This window comes from Amia ocellicauda, chromosome 4, assembly GCF_036373705.1.
Source record: "Amia ocellicauda isolate fAmiCal2 chromosome 4, fAmiCal2.hap1, whole genome shotgun sequence".
Taxonomy (NCBI): Eukaryota; Metazoa; Chordata; class Actinopteri; order Amiiformes; family Amiidae; genus Amia; species Amia ocellicauda.
In genome coordinates, this window is record NC_089853.1 from 3598080 (window position 1) to 3619492 (window position 21413).

Genomic DNA, 21413 nt, shown 5'->3' on the forward strand with positions numbered 1-21413 from the left:
AAGCTATATCTTCTTAATTAGGACTTGGTGAAACGTACATTGTTCTTTAGGGGCTTTATTGGTTACAAGGAAAATGATGAATTATAAATCATACATTACTGGAAAACTGACGGGTACATAGAGGACGGTATGCCATAGAAATATGTACGACGGCCACACTGTGATGCATTACTAAATACTTACTGTGCTGTGTAATTGGTCTTCAGAAGCATGCGCCCCCCCCACCTCCCTTACCCTGGTATTGCAGAAGGTCACATTTGTGTGGGACTCGCCTTGTGATGTAGTGTTTAAAGAAAGATGCTGTTGGAAAAGACACATCTGTTAGGAACAAATTGTTCAGCTGAAAAGAAAATAAGTGGACTAAATGGATGAGCTATTTGTTGTGCACTCTCTCTTGATCTATCCAGCTCTCAGTCTTCAAAAAGTAAATGCATAGGCCTTTGAAAATGTGGGATGGATATATATTTATTCCCAATGGTGTTTTGCTTCTACAAATCTGTGGACCATGTTCTCACCGGATTGGCAGCTTGCTTTGATAATGGTCTCTCCGACATCATGAAATAATAAACATGATGCTGGTAACATTTAGATTTCGATGTGTTCAAATATGACTACAGCCTTCGTGCTTCCATCTTGCTGTTTTTGTGTAATACTTTTCTGGAAATATATGTGGCAATAATTCTGTCAAATGCAACAACGGTCTATTTCTTGGAATTCCAGTGTCTTTGTCTTTGTAATATATCCTCTGTCCCCTTTGGGATTCATCACTGTTTTTCTTGTTTATTTGTTAATTTATTGCTGTAATTCTTGTCTTGATCAATGCTTTTGGCCTGCTCAGAATATACTCTTTTCTACAGTGTTTAACTTCAATTACTCTCTGCATTATTGCATTCCCGTTTGGCTGCCTGCCTTGATATGTTTGTGTCATTCCCTTCCTCAAAAGCATATTAATAAACAGTTAGTAATTTAATGTAATACAAATACAATACATTAGTATCTCAAAGTCGTGCATTAAAGACACAAATAAAGGCCAGTCAAGCCTGGCGCTGCCTCCCCTCCTCTCTGGCCTCATTTCTTATGAAAAGGTTGCATAAAAAAATGTTTTCTCAGCTTGTACTTGGAAGGCCTCTAGGCGTCCTAATGTACTAAGGAATATAACTATTATTTCACTTTGATAATTGCTTATGAAAATGTACCATACCTCTCGGCTACAAATTTGCTGCCTGTATTTCATTACAATGGGTTTTTAATTCCGAAGTCTCCAGTGTTTTTTTAAGGTGAAGCTCCATCTTATAAGTTGACATTACATCTCATGTATTTTTTACGCGGATGTTATATTTTTTAAGTTGATAGAATTAAGAACAACGAAATGAGCCACTTGCAAAGTTATTAAAAGAGACCATTTTTATATATACAGTTCTGTGCAAAGGTTTTAGGCAGGTGTGAAAAAATGCTGTAAAGTAAGAATGCTTTCAAAAATAGACATGTTAATAGATTATATTTATCAATTAACTAAATGCAAAGTGAGTGAACAGTGAAAAATCTAAATCAAATTAATATTTGGTGTGACCACCTTTTGCCTTCAAAACAGCATCAGTTCTTCTAGGTACACTTGCACAAAGTCAGGGATTTTGTAGGCATATAGTCAAGTGTATGATTAAACAATTATACCAAACAGGTGCTAATGATCATCAATTCAATATGTAAGTTGAAACACAATCATTAACTGACACAGAAACAGCTGTGTAGGAGGAATAAAACTGGGTGAGGAACAGCCAAACTCCGCTAACAAGGTGAGGTTGCTGAAGACAGTTTACTGTCAAAAGTCCTACACCATGGCAAGCCTGAGCACAGCAACAAGACACAAGGTAGTTCTACTGCATCAGCAAGGTCTCTCCCAGGCAGACATTTCAAGGCAGACAGGGGTTTCCAGATGTGCTGCCCAAGCTCTTTTGAAGAAGCACAAAGAAATGGGCAACGTTGAGGACCGTAGACGCAGTGGTCGGCCAAGGAAACTTACTGCAGCAGATGAAAGACACATCATGCTTACTTCCCTTCGCAATCGGAAGATGTCGAGCAGTGCCATCAGCTCAGAATTGGCAGAAAACAGTGGGACCCTGGTACACCCATCTACTGTCCGGAGAAGTCTGGTCAGAAGTGGCCTTCATGGAAGCCATACCTCCGACGTGGCAACAAGGCCAAGCGACTCAACTATGCATGAAATCACAGGAACTGGGGTGCAGCAAAATGACAGCAGGTCCTCTGGACTGATGAGTCAAAGTGTGAAATATTTGGCTACAGCAGAAGGCTGGAGAGCGGAACACGAATGAGTGTCTGCAGGCAACAGTGAAGCATGGTGGAGGTTCCTTGCAAGTTTGGGGCTGCATTTCTGCAAATAGAGTTGGGGATTTGGTCAGAATTAATGGTCTTCTCAATACTGAGAAGTACAGGCAGGTACTTATCCATCATGCAATACCATCAGGGAGGCATCTGATTGGCCCCAAATTTATTCTGCAGCATGACAACGACCCCAAACATACAGTGAAGGTCATTAAGAACTATCTTCATCGTAAAGAAGAACAAGGAGTCCTGGAAGTGATGGTATGGCCCTCACAGAGCCCTGATCTCAACATCATTGAGAGAGGGGATTACATGGAGAGAGAGAAGCAACTGAGGCTGCCTAAATCCACAGAAAAACTGTGGTTAGTTCTCCAAGATGCTTGGGCCAACCTACCTGCCGAGTTCCTTCAAAAACTGTGCAAGTGTAACTAGAAGAACTGATGCTGTTTTGAAGGCAAAGGGTGGTCACACCAAAGAATCTGCTCACTTACTTTGCATTTAGTTAATTGATAAATATAATCTATTAACATCTATTTTTACAGCATGTTATCACACCTGCCTAAAACTTTTGCACAGTACTGTATATCTGTATTTTGGAGTTCTGTTTTACACTAGTGGAAAAAAGCACAGTTTCAACCCATGTCTGGACTGAATTATAATTCTCACTTTCATTTTTGGACCAGATTACGGTTGTTTCATATCTGTATTTGAAGAGGTGTCTATACTTTCTTCTCTTCTCGTTTTTGTATTGATTTGTCCGACCTGCTGCAGTTTTGATCGTTTTGGAATGTACCCTCATCAACACCAACAAAATAATCCTGGGTGCTCAGATTTAACCTGCTCACAACGGTCCTCAGCCTTTACTTCTGTCGATGCGTACGCAAAGCATCTCCCTAAAGGAGACTCATCCTCCCTCTGTCTGTCTCTGACATGTAACACGTTTGCCCAGTTGAGAGTAATGCAATAATTGTATCCGTGTGTTTATGCTCAGTGATACTTTGAAGTTCTTCCTTTGCCTTCGCATCAAAACCATTGCAGACACTTGTCTGGTACGCAAAGTTAAATCCTAGTGTCATTTTTTTTCAATTTCTGTGTGAAATTCACAACTGAGCCACCATCTCCTCTGCTGGGTGTGATGATAGGCTGAGTTTTCTGTTTTTGATACGACATATATAATGTGTCATGTACCACTTTTTTATTTTTTCCATTTTTTTTAACTGCGTGTATTCCACTTTTGTTTTTAGATGCAGCACTTGCGTTGTAGTGTTGTGAGGAGTGCATTTCATTTAATTAAGTTGTAGGTTAAAAAGTTCATTTCTAATTTAGGTATAATGTGAAATGATTTTCATTTGTTGTTTGTATATAAAATAGATGGTATTCATATGGTTTGTATTGTAGTGTTGATTTAAGTGGGGTGTCATTTGAATTTAGGCTTTTTTTTAAATTAATGCTGGAGAGATTTTATGGTGCAATGTGTGGACATGTATATTTAGCTGTGATTGACTACCATCTGTGTTCAGTGATTTCCACTATACCTCGTTATGAAGCTAAAGTAACATACATCGCTCCAATGCCTCAATCTAACATACAAGCGCAATTCAACAGACCTTCTTATAAATCTGTGCGCTAGATAAACAATACTGTAGTTTATTTACAGTACTCTGCATACTTAAACATTAAACACATTAAAAATGTATATGCAGATGGTACTACATCAACAATTAATCATGGGAGAAACAGGAGTTGGTTCCCTAGGCTCGGCATAGATGGGCTACCGAATTATAATCTTCTATCCTCAAACCGCAGGGGAAGCCGCGGAGAGCAGATGCATGTCAGACAGAGTGTGATTGGTAGTGTCAACTATCTGTGGTTCAAAGGCTCCCTACAAGACTTTCGATTTGAGGCGTCAGCGAGCTGCCAGGCGGATGGGACAGGTGTATCAAGATACTCGGAAAATCAGGCTTGTATGTATTCCATCAAATTACAATATGGATCGATAAGAAAACAGCTCATCATTTTTGGCATGGCCCTTATTATTGCAGAAAATTACTTTTCCATCCCCAGGACAGCATTTAATGCTGATAACAAGCAAAATAGTCATTAAGTGCAATCTATTTTGGCATATCATCCATAGTTTAAACTGAAACAGATTTACACATCTTTTTGCTGGGATTATGTGTCAGGGTAGCTAGAGGAGACTTATGCAAATGGGGCAATGTGTTCGCATTATACTTAGGCAATTGTCAGGTCATTTTATTTATTTATTTTCCCACAAGGATTGATGGGGGTCCATCTCTTAATAGTTGTGTTTGCATTACTTATTGGTGTTGCTGAAATATCGCAGCAGAAAATAATAACTTCTCAAAAGCTGGTTGAATTTCTCAATTATCAGATGATAGGTGTCAGTTAGTTTTGAATGTCAGTTGATGTGCAATCATAACCTCGCTCTTAGTGTACCACTGATATTCTGTCAACTCAACTCAAAGCACACTGCATTGTATGTAAGCCTGCATTTGATTAGCCTGTCAGCTCCTTAATTTTTAATGTATTTATTGTTTTGAAATACTTTGATTTGTTATGCGTTAAACACCTTCAACCTCATTATCTCCTAATTAGATATACAATTTCTAAAAGCCTAAGCATTATGATGTTTGTGCAATACAGTGGCATAAATCAACAAATAAAAGTGCTCAACTTCAGCATGGGGGCGGGATTCAGAGTGTGCATTTCAGGACAAGATTGTGATTAAACACATATGCATATACTTGTTGTTGTTTTAAACTCATTCATCTGCATTGCATAAGTATTTAACTGCTGTGCTCATTTTTACGGTCAATTCAGACCACAATCTCAGAGTCATTCTGTAACTTTCTATTTACACTGCCACTTCAGGAAGATTGTGTCAAGACCAGACTCCTTGATTTTCCCAATCAACATTGGCCAGTCTTGCTGTTTTGAGTAGACTCCTATAGAAGGAGCTGGAGAAACCCCAAATTGGCGTGGTTAGTGACATACACACAAATGGTACTTGAATTATCATTGCACGATCAAATACACATTTTTTTTCCTGTGGATTACCGTGTCCTTTTGCAATTTCTGGAACCACATCAGGTTTTTATGTCCTTGTCCAAAAAGGGTTAATTCAGAACAGATCTTAGATTGACAGATTTAGCATCAGCTCATTATGGTAGGTGTTCGTGACCTCAAAGCTGGGAATCCTACAGGAGCGCTGATCTCCCACTGAGAGGAGCTCCACCGATGTCTCAGCATGGTGGTAGATGAAGCTGTGTTGGTGCAGATTGCTATCTATAGACCGGGAAATAAACAAAGTCTTAACTACAGTTTCATTCGAAGATTAAAGATTCCCTGTCTGGTTTTCTTGCACATGAGCAGGGAAGCCCCTTCCCCTCGGTGGGGTGGATTGACTGCATGGGGCGAGAGGAGAGTTCAGCATTCAGATCAACCTTCACATGTACTCTAGGCGTATCATGCTGTGTCTACTTTAATTTCTTTTAGGATACTTGTGTTTTTGTAATATAAAAAAGGAGAAAAATGAATCTGCGTTTATTCTATGTTTTATTTATGTAAAAAATAAATAATCAACAAGGCAGTTTTTTCTCCAGACTTTTTCTAACCTCATTTCTATTGGGAATGGATGAGGTATAAGCTGTAATCAGATGTAATCCCCCCCAGCTCTATCGTTACCACCCATTACTATACAGCGCTTTTAGCAAGTCATTGTTGCTGGAGTGGTTATCCGTCGCGGTGCACTTCATTAAACTTCAGTATGGGAACCAGGCTGGAAATGGATTGCATTTGATTCTTATTCAGTTTAAGTGTTGTGTCCCCCCCCCCAAAAAAAAAAACAACCGCAAGAAATACACTTTTTCTGTGATAATACATTAACAATTCCTTCTTGGCATGGAAGAATGTTTTGAAATAAGTGATTTGTCTACATTTTTCTCCCTAAATTGTATTAATCAATATTTGTTGTTCCAGGCACAGTACAAATAATACTTGGCAGTTACTTAATCAAATCCTGAATCTCTGGAGCTGCTTTGCCCTTCGATTCGTTAGTACCTTTCAGATTGTCTGTAATGCAGCCCAGGGAAAACACACATTTGCACAATACTCTGTATTCAACAGGCATAATTTCCTTTATTGAACCCATGTTGTTTGTGAAAATGCATGCAGCATATTCTGCAAGTCCAACAACTGCATGTCATGTGCAGTGGACCGTTTTGTTCTCGCTGATTAAGGTGATTAATATAGTTGAGCCATCACTTTTTAGTTGTCTCATTATAATCTTAAAACAAGTAGTAAAATAAGTGCCGCATGAATCGAAGTTATTTCAAAAATGTTCTTTATTTATGAAAGAATTGATTTATTGAAATGTGGTTTGAAACTCTTTTAAAGCAGTCCTGGTTTGTAAGGAGATCCCGGCGGACAGCAGGAATAAGCTTTCAAATCGTATTGATGTAGTATAAAATTAATAAGTTATTCCATAAACCATGAATGTAGGTCACAGGGTGTTTTTTTTTTCTGTACGCACTATTTTGTGGTTCAGTGCATATCTTACCTCCTTCCTGGAATTTGATTAAAATATGTAATGTCAACTTATTTTATTTCTCTACAAAGATCCCGAGAAGTGATGCTTGACAAAAATGCTTTTCTGTCGTCCGTTCAAAAGACATTTCACTCCCAACCACTCAGAAACGTTCACCCTCCCACAGAAGCTGTAACAAAGTGAGTGTGCAGACAGCTGGGTTAGGATAGTCCAGTGTTTGGGTCTCAGAGCTGGGATAGCTGGAGGGTTCGCATTTGAACACCCTGACTCTGGTGGGTGACACACTTTTATGTTAAACTCTTAGCATTTTATCCAGGACAGCTGAAAGAGATTCCAACCCTACTGTGAGCTTCAAGCTGGTGGCAATGGACTCACAGTATGATTTACTATGAAGTGTTGTGATTAGCAGGTCCCTCAGGCAACATTGAGGGGTTTGAGTTGGATTTTTTCCGATGGGTGGTGGTTAGAGTGACTGCGTTCAAGATGTTGAGGCGTGTGTTGATGGTCAGAATCATTAGACCATGAAAATAAATATCATGGGTGGTTTCATTTACATGTACCAGATACGCATCATGTGGGAATTTCATATTTGAGCCTGTAATGAGATTTTAATGATAATGACTGTGTATCTTTTTAAGCTTTAGGTATATCGAGTCTTATTAATGCCACATTTGGATGAATTAGGCAACCTTAAATCAAAGTGGGCACTGCTGTTTAAGGCTTTTCTCATTAAGACACTGGCAGCCTGCAGAGATCCCAGTGCAGTGTTTTGTTCTTCAGGAAGGAAATGTCATTGTTAGAAAGTGGTTTATTGGAGTTCATTGTAATTTACTGCTTTAAAGGTCAGAGGAGGAATTATCTTAATTAGAAACCCACAGGTTCCTCTTCCACTTTGGCCTTGCATTGTACCAGAACAAAGACACACAGTGGTCGAGTTAATTATTATTATTTCTTGATCAAAACTGAGTATTTGATTATGTTTTTAGGTGCTTATTTTTTTTGCCAACTGTCAGAAAATTTGCATTTTATAAGCCTCCTCTGTCGATTAAGCCAAGGTTAGTCGGTAGACATCATTCTTTTTAGTTAAGCAGAGGTGTAAGTTTAATGATATTTTGAACAAGCTCAGCATTGCTAATTTGGCAGCCATTCAACTGAAACGAGAATGAAAAAGGCTATTGCATTGCTTTATTGAGGGGAATTGTTTGTGAGTTACAGAAAGTGGTTGAAGCACTGTGAATGGCATTCGAGAAATTAGGGTGTTATATACCATTAAAGTAAGCACCCTTTCTCTGTACCACTACACTGTATTGCAAGTAAAGGTCAAAGGCTTTGAGGTTCTTTGATTGCATTTCCTGTTACGAATTTAGCTTATACTCATGTATTGCCATTTGCAAATTAAGTTTTAATTAGGAAGATATTGCCTTTGTGAAGACTGGCAATACGCCTATAGTCTTGTTTAGAAACTAAGCAGGTTTGTCATTTGCAACTAATCATGAAAATCAACCGAATTAACATTTTCCTGCTTATTCATGATTATGAGATAAAACCTTGATTCTTAAACACAAACAGAACAACAGTTTGGCAGCTGGAAATCAACCAGGCGAATTATCTTGTACACTTGCATTTTAAGTAACCCCACCTCTAAATATCACCTTCTCATTAGCCTAATGATCAAATCATTATTTTATATATCGATATAAAGGAAAGTGTTGTTTTTTAAACTGGTTCTTGTTACTTCATATATTATATCAATATCACAGTTTAGAATTGAGATTCTGAATGTTGTATAAGTTGTCGCACCGTGGTGGGTCGGACCTGGTGCCGAGGATCTCAGGCGGGAGTTTAGGAACCAGAGAGGCAGGGTTACGGTGCAAAGTGAGGTTTATTTAGTAGAGCGCTGCTAAAAACAAGAGAGAGACAGAAAACGTAAATAAAACCCGAGCCCAAACTAAACACACTTAAACAGATCCCTAATCTACACAGGTAGCTAATCATAAGACGAACAGCAACCAGTCCAATCCATAGTCGTAGTTGTAGTTCATGCACATAGATCGTATTCCAAAAGCAATCCTTTGATCTCTCAATACTAACTAGCAAAAACTCCCCTCCCCTCCCAGGCTCTCCTCCCTGCCTCTCCACAATGCTTCCCATTTTATCGAGGAGGGGAGCCAGTAATCGATCGCTCAGAAAATTGGTCCCACCTGGGTCCGGGGAGTGTCAGAGCTTCACGGTCTCTCATCGCGCCGTCCGCCACTTCATCACTATATATATATATATATATATATATACACTCACCTAAAGGATTATTAGGAACACCATACTAATACTGTGTTTGACCCCCTTTCGCCTTCAGAACTGCTTTAATTCTACGTGGCATTGATTCAACAAGGTGCTGAAAGCATTCTTTAGAAATGTTGGCCCATATTGATAGGATAGCATCTTGCAGTTGATGGAGATTTGTGGGATGCACATCCAGGGCACGAAGCTCCCGTTCCACCACATCCCAAAGATGCTCTATTGGGTTGAGATCTGGTGACTGTGGGGGCCAGTTTAGTACAGTGAACTCATTGTCATGTTCAAGAAACCAATTTGAAATGATTGGACCTTTGTGACATGGTGCATTATCCTGCTGGAAGTAGCCATCAGAGGATGGGTACATGGTGGTCATTAAGGGATGGACATGGTCAGAAACAATGCTCAGGTAGGCCGTGGCATTTAAACGATGCCCAATTGGCACTAAGGGGCCTAAAGTGTGCCAAAAAAACATCCCCCACACCATTACACCACCACCACCAGCCTGCACAGTGGTAACAAGGCATGATGGATCCGTGTTCTCATTCTGTTTATGACAAATTCTGACTCTACCATCTAAATGTCTCAACAGAAATCGAGACTCATCAGACCAGGCAACATTTTTCCAGTCTTCAACTGTCCAATTTTGGTGAGCTTGTGCAAATTGTAGCCTCTTTTTCCTATTTGTAGTGGAGATGAGTGGTACCCGGTGGGGTCTTCTGCTGTTGTAGCCCATCCGCCTCAAGGTTGTACGTGTTGTGGCTTCACAAATGCTTTGCTGCATACCTCGGTTGTAACGAGTGGTTATTTCAGTCAAAGTTGCTCTTCTATCTGCTTTAATCAGTCGGTCCATTCTCCTCTGACCTCTAGCATCAACAAGGCATTTTCGCCCACAGGACTGCCGCATACTGGATGTTTTTCCCTGTTCACACCATTCTTTGTAAACCCTAGAAATGGTTGTGCGTGAAAATCCCAGTAACTGAGCAGATTGTGAAATACTCAGACCGGCCCGTCTGGCACCAACAACCATGCCACGCTCAAAATTGCTTAAATCACCTTTCTTTCCCATTCAGACATTCAGTTTGGAGTTCAGGAGATTGTCTTGACCAGGACCACAACCCTAAATGCATTGAAGCAACTGCCATGTGATTGGTTGGTTAGATAATTGCATTAATGAGAAATTGAACAGGTGTTCCTAATAATCCTTTAGGTGAGTGTATATATATACACACACACACACACACACACACACTCATTCAGGAAATTAAATTCGGCAGTGGAATAATAGAAGTGTTCAGTTACACTTTACATTGTTTTTAGATGTTTAGTTTGAGAATTCAGTGAAATCTTATTTTGCATTTGAATCAAGTGCTGTAATCAGGGTAGGTATGGCTTGGGTTAGGATTCAGTTTCACTATAAGCCAGTAAAGGCTTCTGTTAAAGTTTCATTGTGATTTTTTGATTGTGTTTCTAATGAATGGTCTAGATATTTTATGACGCAGCTTGATGTGGAACTATGATGTATATAGTGTCTCTCGAATGTTCACTGCAATGCATTATCAATAGTTATACCTATATACTATTATTAAAAATGATAAAAAAAGTGTGTATAATATATATACATTTTGTGTTCTGCAAGTTTGCTGCTTTAAATATTAATGTACAAAACCCATTTATTTCCGGTTGCATAGCAACAGACTTTCATAAATGGAAAATCTAAACAATTAGAAGTAATCAGTATTAAAACAGCTCATCCAAGATCCAACAACATAATTACTGAGTTTTGTTAAAGGAATATTGTTTTCTAAGTTTAATTTGAAAGATCCATGAGAATACATGCTGTTTGAATTTATATCCCTCTTTTAAAGACACAATGCTCCATTTATAAAATCTGTTTGTGAAACAAACAGTACAAGCCCTAGAGATGAAACAGGTTTACAGACACAGATTCCCTTTTACGGTTGTTGGAAATGTGTAAATCTTTTGCCCACAAGTTGTTTATGTGACGTCAGCGAATTCATATACCATGTATTCAATGCTAAGTCAATATCTTTGTTAACTTGAGTTTGATTAATAGTAAACTGTTGAAGCCATATATGAATGAGCCTGAGAAATTGTGTTCAAGAGTCTTCTCTGTTCTGTAGTGCATGCTGATACACTATATATTTTCTTTTTAATTGAACTTTTACTTGTGCCTTTTGAATGTTAACATCTGCTTTTCTTGGTAAGAGTCTTATGCGGTAGGATTGTTGTTTAAACTCGGTTCACATTTGTCACCCTAAGGTCACTGAAGTTGATTACCTATAAAATGCAAACAACTTCAGAGCCTGAATGAAACGCATCTACAGAACGAAGCTTTCAACCCTTGCGCAGAACTGGAGACTGGAGTGTGGCGCAAACAATGCAGAGAGAATTAAATCTTTGAGGCTAGTGAAACTTGAATGTTGTACCGGGCTTTGGGCTGTGAACAAGAACAGTGTGTGTGTTTTGTGAAACCACTTATGTATTATGAATGCAGATTGCACATTGCCTCTTGGGTGCATCAATGCAAACAAAGCTTACAATGGGGAATTACCATTAGAAATTCAGCTGGCATCTGTACTCTGCTGGTTACATAGAATTAGGTGTACCTGAAGTCTGGATTGCCCAAAAAGATCAGCGTGACTTACAAGTGTAATCATTCTGCGGAAACTGCAGTCGAATGGTAATTTTACCTGAACCTTAAACTCCTTCATATTCATTACCCTCATTTTGAACAATTTGAGCTTTTCATTTTGTGAAACTTCTGCTAGATTTATGAAGCTGCTCTTCTGTCTGTGTTGATCAGGAACTCATCTGGTTTTCTGATGCATGTGATTGATTTAGAGTAGGTATATTTAGTTGATCTGACCTATGACAGATAAAAAAAAGATGCTGTCATCATTCATAATTTAAAGGTTTTCACCACTGTTAGAATTGTCCTACTGTGCAGCACACCAATCCCACACGCCCAACCTACAGTAAACTTAAAAATAAAAATACTTTCAGTGACCTTGTCCTGATGTGCAATTCTGGTTGGAATTATATACTCTAATATTGTATTTGTATTATGTGTACCTGTTGCAACACTTAGTATGACACCTGATATTACAAAATGTGATTGGTATGACTTGACAGAACCTACTGATCTAAAACAATACTGTACAGTAAAAACTGAATTGACCCTGTATTGAAGGATTGAAGATTTTGAATATTGGTCTTGCAAGTACCCGTGTGACAGGTTAGTTTTACAGACAAAGAAAAGAGGAAATACAACAATTTCAATTATACTGAAAAATGACATTTATCAAAAGAATTGTTAAGCTCTTGGGCATGGAACCTTCTTTCAAATTTTCTCATTTTTTTATTGTTGGGAGTTTTAAGGGTCTGAAAAAGGTCAGTCTCATAAAACGGCATCTCTGTGCAGCTACATTAAATTACTTATTAAACTAATCATACCTCGGATTCTGTCTGTGCTCGATGTGGTACTGCGTTCAATTCGTATCTGATCATATAAGCACTCTCGACTGAGACAGGTGATTGGCATCTTGTAGTAATGGATCTGCAACATTTAGAAGCTCTTCAGAAATAACGTGAACATTGAAATCAGTCCATTAAAATGTAGTGTTGACACAGATGAAGGTTGTAATATAATACCCTGATAAGGGTTTAAAGATAACTTATCAGCACATATCAGTTTGCTTGTTGGCAGAGAGGATTATTAAAATATCATTGCCATTACAGTAAAACAATAAAACATGACAGAACTCTTGATTGTATATGTTAGAGAGTAATGGCAGAGTGGGCAAAATAAATGACATGTCTAGGAAGGAAAATGTGCTGTGAAATATTGCCATCATTATTCATTAAAATGTCAAACTCGTATTTAAGCAGGATTGTGACCCCTAGTCCATATTTCATGTTTGCATTAAACTGTCATTGGTAATAGATGATGGTCCCATAATTTTATTTCACATTTTTTGACTTTTTTTTCCCCTTCTGTTCTTCATTTTAACACTGATTGCCAGAGCTGTTTGTAACCCTTCATTTGAAGGATTGTATTGGCTGAATTATATTAGATTTAATTGTATGCCTGTGTGGATTTGTTTATTTGTTAAAATTGCCTAAAATGCTCTTTAAACATCCCCAGCATTGCCCAAAGTTTAATTCCATGATGGCCAACAATGTGAGTATGACTCACTGTTTCTAACGGGTTCATTTGAGGGGTATTTTTCCCTTAGGCACAACAGAAACTTAATAAGTCTGTCATGTGTGATTGGCAAGAGGTTAAGCAGTTCTTTAACTTGAGGGCAGCTCTTACGGAATACAATTGGGGAACGTCAAATGTCCAGTAGTGTGAGATACCATTCATTAATAAAAAGCCTGTGCTTCATGCCTGCTTTTATGGCATTCGAGAGAGGCGAGAATGCAAGAGTACTTTACTTCATTTACTGCGTGGGTTTGGGTCTGTGGGAAATATAGATTTGGGGTTTTCTTATTCACTGAGGTGTCCAAACCAATCCATGTCAGTACAAGAAGCAGATATTGATCTGAGGTACAGATCCTGTAGCAAAGTGAGCCACAAAGTCTTCACAAACATGAATAATCACAACGGAAACAAACGGACATGCAGAGGCTTCTAAATATCATTTTCCAACCTAAAGGCAGTGTTTTTATATAACTTTGCTAAAACTGTGGATCCCTGTCTTAGATACCATATGGGTAATGATCTTTAATTCAGTATAAATTAATCTTTTATTTCCAATCAAAGGCTCCCCTGCCTTCTGCTACTCTGGTGATAGATATGTTCATGAGCAGATCATATAGGCCTATGTATTTAAATATTTCAAATGCTTGTTTGAGTATGATATTAGTTTAGAAATAAATAATTGTGAGCTGTGCACTTATACACTGGTACTGGAGTGTGCCTTTGATTACAGAGGCTGTGATGATATGGAATTAAATGCAGGGGGTGACAGTGATTTTGTGAGGAACAGTCAAGTTTAATTTATGAATGGTCTGTTGTCAGAGCTTCTCTGGATAAGAGCATGTAGAGTCAGTTGACTGTCTCATGATCAAATGTAATAACAAAATGTTATTAGGGACCGCGTTGAGTTCTGCATGCTGGGCTGTAATTTTCTTCCATTACAGTGGTGGGTAACATGCAATAATAGGCAAAGCAGCTTCTGAGAAGATTGAGATAACTAGTTTTCCCCAGAAATAAATAGGATGCACCAAAATAGCCTCGTCGACATAAGCCCTCAATCATATGTTTTGAAGTAAGTGTTCCAGGATCCAAAATCAATACTGACTGTCATTTTAGCAAAAAACATTCATTAGGTCCTCTGGAATTCACCACTCATGCAACTGCAATGTAAATGATAATGAGGTAATAATTAAGATGGTACTTAAGGCAGGATCTGCCATTGTATATGGGAATAAATTGCCTGCAGAGAAAGAAACCATAAAGTAAGACCAGAAGGAAGAAGACGGCAAGGCAGATACTCAAAGATACCACTGACTATTATCAGGGCCGGCCCTGGACATTCTGCCGCCCTAGCCAAGACAAAAAGTCTTGTTTGCAATGCTGTTTGAAAATAATTACATCATAGACATCCTCTTTAGGTTCCATTGCTATATTGTGGCCACTCACGGGATCTTTTATGTTTTTTGTCTGGGAGTTGGATTTAGCAGCACCACTGTCAACAGGGACAGACAGTGACGAATCTGAGTCCGGGTCCAAGATAGTAGGGTCTTCGCCGGCATTGTTTGGAGGAACGCTATGAGGTGGTGGCTGGGGTGCCACTGATCAGGGGCCCTGGAGGGCGGCAGACAATTGTCAAAATGCCGCCTCAATTTCAAGTGCCGCCGTAGGCGGCTGCCTAATCTTGCCTAATGGGAGGGCCTGACTATTATCATTCTTGTTGTTCTGAGTATTTCTGAGTTCACAATCCTAGCTCTTGCATGTTGAATAACTAGGGGATAATTCGTGACAGGCTGTGGGATGTTCTGTGGTACGAAAGTCCGCAAAGCAGCTATAAAGCACATGCAGTCCTATTCATACACACTTAATGGCAGTGCAGTGGCAAAGCCACTTTTATTGGATTTAGAGAGAGAGAAAAACATGAATGAGAAAAGAATACTGAATATTTAAAAGGATATTGACAATATACCGAGCTAGAACTGGAAGATTAAAAACACCCTACAGCAAAAATTGGAAACCGCTGTAACTGTTTTTTAGCTAATAAATAAACATTGTTGTCTAAATTTAGCAAGTCCATATTTAAATGCAGAGACAGTGCATTTCCCTTCATAATTCCCTATAATATAGACAGGGATTCACTATAGAAAGGACAGCAGGTGTTATATCTTGTTAGACAAAGATGATGTCTTTCCCCATTTGTAAGTACTTTTAAAATGTCCAACAGCCAGACTTATTGGCAGTTTTAAATTCTTGATCTGTAACCTCTCTGACGTTGTAATTTATAACATTGACACTGTTTGTGGAGCGATCGAAAGTTGCCAAGTGGCTGCCTGAGCTGAAAAGCTATATCTTTCTTGGCTGCTGGTCTCATAACAGAATAACAATCAGGTTTGCAGTGAAAGATGTAAATATTTAGTGAATTACATTGAAGTGAATTATGTTGCATTTAGGGCTAAAGCAGATGAGGAAACAGAATTGAATTTCCAGTATTTGTCTTACATTATTTTTCTCTTGTTCTGTTTTTTTTCCTCTCTAAAGACTTGAATCCTATTAGTTGTCCTGCTTATACAAAATCTGACTCATGGTAGCTAAATCTTTTTTGTTGGGTAGAAAATTACACTGATTTTTATATAAAAACAGTCATGCTGTTCTGTTGCACATTGTAATATTTAAATACACTGTTTAGGGTGATCACATTATTGGTTGGTTTATGAAATATAATTTTCTTGACCGTTCCTTGGTCCTTGATCTGTTCAATGCGGTGAAATCTATTATTCTATTATTGATGGTCAAAAGGAATAATTTTTAATGAAATCAATTAAAGCCCCTGCATTTGAATTCCTTGAGTGTTCTTAAGTCTTAGAGTAATCTGTACTAATTGTGTTTGTATGTAGCGGTAAGTCACTGTGTAATCCTTGCTTCTGCTGGGACAAAGAATAGGGGCTGGTTGTTTAAAGAGAGAGGGCCCAGATTATTTCCCCAGACTTCACCAGCAGCTCCGCATTCATCGGTTATTCTACAGGACATTGAAACGCACAACAGGAGATTATACATGAAATTACGAACAGAACATTTCCTAAAGGCTATGTTTATACTCACGAGCATTGACCTGGGTGGTCTTTGTTCCCATTCAGTAAAAAAAAAAATAGACATCTTGTTGTTTGCACTGTACTTTGTAAAAAAAATTAAGTGCATATTTGTGTTCAAGTGAATATCTCATAAAGTCTGCTTAAATAGCTTTGTACAGCAGACAGTCGAGGTCTCCTTGCTGGCGTGGTATTAAAGCATGTTGACAAGGCAAAGAGGAGCCAGCTCCCTTTCCCCCTCAGTGTAAGACCAAGGGAGTTCTTTTTTTAGCCTGAAAGTAGAAATCTTTGTAAATGTTTCATTTTCTGTGCTTTATGCCTTCACCTGGAACACCACAGGGAAGGCAATAAAATGCAAAAGACATGAATAGCATAAAACGAAAAACTAAACCTTAACAAATCAGGGTGTGGAACTGAAGTTTTAAAGGTACAAACCTAAAGTGCATTTATCTTTTCACACATATTCTGATTAAACATGTATCAGTAATTGACAGGTTTGATGACCTACAGCTATTTAGGTTGCTTAGTGATAAATTGAGTATCAACTCGTGTTGAAATATGACTTTAATTTGCCTTATACTGAAGGTAGAACCTGAGAAGTAAGTCTTAAATTAGTATTTCACGCTAATAACATGAACACTAAGTATATTTTAAGAGCGTTTTGCATCAATGCACCGTTTCGTTGCACCGTCTTTAAAAGTATAGCAAGAAAATTATGCTTGTAAGATACAGTGTGATCATCCTTTCAGCTTTTGTTTGGGCTCGATTTTCATAAATTCAGCATTGATACTATGGTTTCATACAGAATTAAAGTAAGAGCTGCATGACCTAGCCATGTGGATGTGCAACCTAGCAGCAGTAACTCCAGCTAAATTAGATCTGTGGGGATATGGAACGGTTTAGAGCTGACAGAGCATGTTCCAACATTAGAAGCAAGAACTGTGTCTCTGCTAACAAAATGCAGATTTTGAAAGTCTTACCATATCAAAGCTACTCAGGAGATATGGCATGGTAATAAATGTCCTAATGCTCCTCCCAGATTGTGTTTTCTTTAAGAGAGGAAGCTATTCCCTTTCCCAGTCTTTAAATGTCCCTAACAGAAAAGGCCTCTCCATAAATCAAAAATTACCACAGCTTCTGGACAGTTCGCTGTTATCCATAATTGATGAGAGTGTTCTGAATGCTTCTGCGACTGACCTGTGAACGGGAATTGCAGCTGAACAAATATGCAAGTGTACCTCTTTCAGAATACTGTATTATCAGAATCAATTTTTTCATGTTTTCTTTATAAACTGATACTTGCATGACATATTTGAAACCTTTCAACTTTTTATGATGTTTGATGATGATGTAGGATGTAGATTACACCAAATGCATGATTGTGAAACTATTACAAACACTGCGTTGCTGTATCATAATGAAACTTGTGTTCACAATGATATGCACGTTTACTTTTGCTGTTTGTTTTTATTATCCACCCAGTACAAATCAAATGGTGATCATTAGAGTGTCTAGGGAAATCAGTCTTTTTGGTCTTTTCATTTTGAAGATTCCGTCATTTAAGTTAGCTGAAAAGTAGATAGAAGCTTTTTGTGGGTTACCTAAATGACATGCAGAAGAAACTAAACTGAATTTAAACAGGCTAATTATCAATAAAATGCTTGTTGAGGACTGTAAAAGATGAGGATATATAGCTCCCATAAAAATAATGAATTGAATTTAGTCATTGTCTGTTCTGTGTCTGGTTTAGGGGCATGCATGCTACAACAAAGTAATTTTAATCTGGGTCTGTGGAAGACAAATCATATCGCTTTCTGTTCAGCCTAATGGTTTTAAAACAGAATGCAGGAGTGTCACTGTGATGAATACACTGCTTTGCTCGCAGTTATGTACACAATAACTCAGGTTCAGCCAATGTTATTCTGCTGGAAATGTTTTGGAGATGTTGTCTAGTGTCACAGCTTGATGCATAGACTAATTTGCTGCCTTGTCAATAGTTAATAAAGGGTATTTAGAATGTCGGAAGATTGAGATGGCAGTTACATAAAAAATAATAATTGTTTGGGCTTAGCGTGATTTTTGTTTTGTTGGTTAGAGTTGGGGTTCAGACTTCTTTTCGGGCCTAAAATGGTTTAACTATCCCACTAATGTAATACAGTTGTGTATGGTGTCAGGTCTTTCTGTCTGGCACTGCGACACAGTAATCATCGTTTAGAATAAAGACACTGACAAATTAGTACAAATTATTTAATTGGCGGAAATTGCCCATATAGAAAAGAGAATTTAAATGTACTTTCAGAAATTGGCATACAGCAATGTATTTTTGCCTAAATTAAATTGAGTTACTATCCAAATTTAACAAATAAATCAATACATACATACATACATAATTTTGCCCTAGAAATGCTTAAAAGCTTAAGAAATGTATGAATGTGAAACAGAACAGTAGGCAATGAATAGGCAGTTCTAAGGAAAAGGCAGTGTGTCCCAGTTTTAAACCACAGGAGGCCAGGGGAATGTATTTCAAATGTACTTTGCTTTAAAACAATGAAGCAATTCTAAAATAGGCTGTGACTAGAGGTGAAATCCTCCTATGATCAATAAAGTGGTTGTACAATATGGCAATAGCAGAATACTTTAAAGCATAAAACCCCTATTGAAGGATTTTGGAGGAGTTTTGTGCCTTTTAGCTCAAAATGAAATCAAACATTAGATACAAGGAACAAACCTTTAGTCTACCTTAAGCCTTGATTGTCAATAGAGCTTGAAGCTTCCTGGTAGCTCCACTGCATTTGAAATATATGAGGGTCACAATAAATACTAAATAAATTAAAGAAACATTTCAGCAACCATAACATAAATTTAGTCAATTCTATAAATGTAGGAAAGACATGTAACTTATTAAGGTGTGAAACATTTGTAATTCAACTAGTGGTTGATCTTAGTCTTATCAGTGTTTTAGAATCTAATATTGTATCTGAGCTGTGTCTTTTTATGAAATGCTGCTGAACACTCAGTTTTTGGCATTGTTTACTAATGTCCTGTTTGCTTTTGTGTGGCCCACCTGTTTTGCACAATCCCCTGTGTTAGGTGACAGACATATTTGTCTTCTAGTAGTCCCTGTTGATCTCGGTTCAGTTTGGCCATTACCTGTGCCAGATGGTGACAATTTATAACACCGTATTGTAGGGTCCTCACATGCTTGTATTCTCTTGGTCACTGTAGCTCATGTACTGTGCCAAGTCATGTGATAAAGTGATAAACAGCCCCCATAACCAGGAATACGGTGACCTGTCTCAAGTTCTCACAAAAGTAGCAGTACAGTAAAAGCATATATAATCAATTATAAGAGAATTAAACAGGAATGACTGATGAATTTGCATCACAACAAGTACAGACCATACAGTCCCTCAGCTGGTATAAAATCAAACACTGTGATCAACAGAGTGAGTCCCAAATCTCAGGCTCTGCAATACTTAATCGATTGAAAACCTTCTCATACATCTCATTTGGAGGTCCCAGGACTCTGACATAGTGGACAAAGCAGCTTCTCAGTCTTGAATGTTGCGGCCATATGTTTGTTTTTGTTTTTCTTCTTCGTGACCGGTAAGAACATAAGAAAGTTTACAAATCGAGAGGAGGCCATTCACCCCATCGTGCTCATTTGGTGTCCATTAATAACTAAGTGATCCAAGGATCCTATCCAGTCTGTTTTTGAATGTTCCGAAATTGTCTCTTCAGCCACATCGCTGGGGAGTTTGTTCAGATTGTGATTCAGATTCTCTGTGTGAAGAAGTGTCTCCTGTTTTCTGTCTCGAATGCCTTGAAGCTCAATTTCCATTTGTGTCCCGGGTGCGTGTGTCCCTGCTGATCTGGAAAAGCTCCTCTGGTTTGATGTAGTCCATGCCTTTCATGATTTTGAAGACTTGAATCAAGTCCCCACGTAGTCTCCTCTGTTCCAGGTGAAAAGGTTCAGGTCCTCAGTCTCTCAGTAGGACATTCCCTTCAGACCTGGAATAAGTCTGGTTGCTCTCCTCTGATCTGCCTCTAGAGCAGCGATATCTTTCTTGAAGTGTGGAGCCCAGAACTGTCCACAGTATCCAGATGAGCTCTAACTAGTGCATTGTACAGTCTGAACATCACTGCCCTTGTTCTTAATTCTACACTTTTGACAATATACCCTAACATTGTGTTTGCCTTTTTTATTGCTTCCCCACATTGCTTGGATGGAGAAAGTGAGGAGTCCACATAGACTCCTAGGTCTTTCTCATGCAATACTTCATCTAGTTCTGTTCCTCCCATAGTGTAATTATAGTGGACATTTTTGTTACCTGCATGTAATATCTTACACTTGTCCACATTTAATTTAATCTGCCAGATGTTGGCCCACACCTGCATATTATCCAAATTTGACAAGTTTGCTAACTATTATTAATATAGATTAGAAAAAGCAAAGGCCCTAGTACTGATCCCTGTGGAACTCCACTAACAACCTCACTCCAGTTAGAAGCAACTCCTCTAATCGACACCCTCTGTTTCCTGTACATCAACCAGTTCATAATCCATCTACTTACATTACCCTGAATGCCTACAGCTTCCAGTTTGAGGATCAGTCTTTGGTGTGGAACCTTATCAAAAGCTTTTTGAAAATCTAAGTATATCATATCATATGCTTTCATATGATGTACAGCTGCAGTTGCGTGTTCAAAAAATTTGAATAAATTAGTAAGACATGATCTGCCTCGTCTAAACCCATGCTGACTATCTCCAAGAATATGGTTTTCATTAAGATGCTCCTCTATTTTCTGTCTAACCATTTTTTCCACCATTTTACAGGTGATGCAGGTGAGACTGATTGGTCTGTAATTTCCTGGCTCAGTTTTGTCCCCTTTCTTGTGGATTGGTA

General features: G+C 38.3%; 1 protein-coding gene across 1 annotated transcript in view; it reads left to right on the forward strand.

The window, feature by feature from the left end:
* LOC136747589 (protein kinase C-binding protein NELL1) overlaps positions 1 to 21413 on the forward strand; it is a 154997-nt gene that overhangs the window by 56587 nt on the left and 76997 nt on the right. The window lies entirely within an intron of this gene.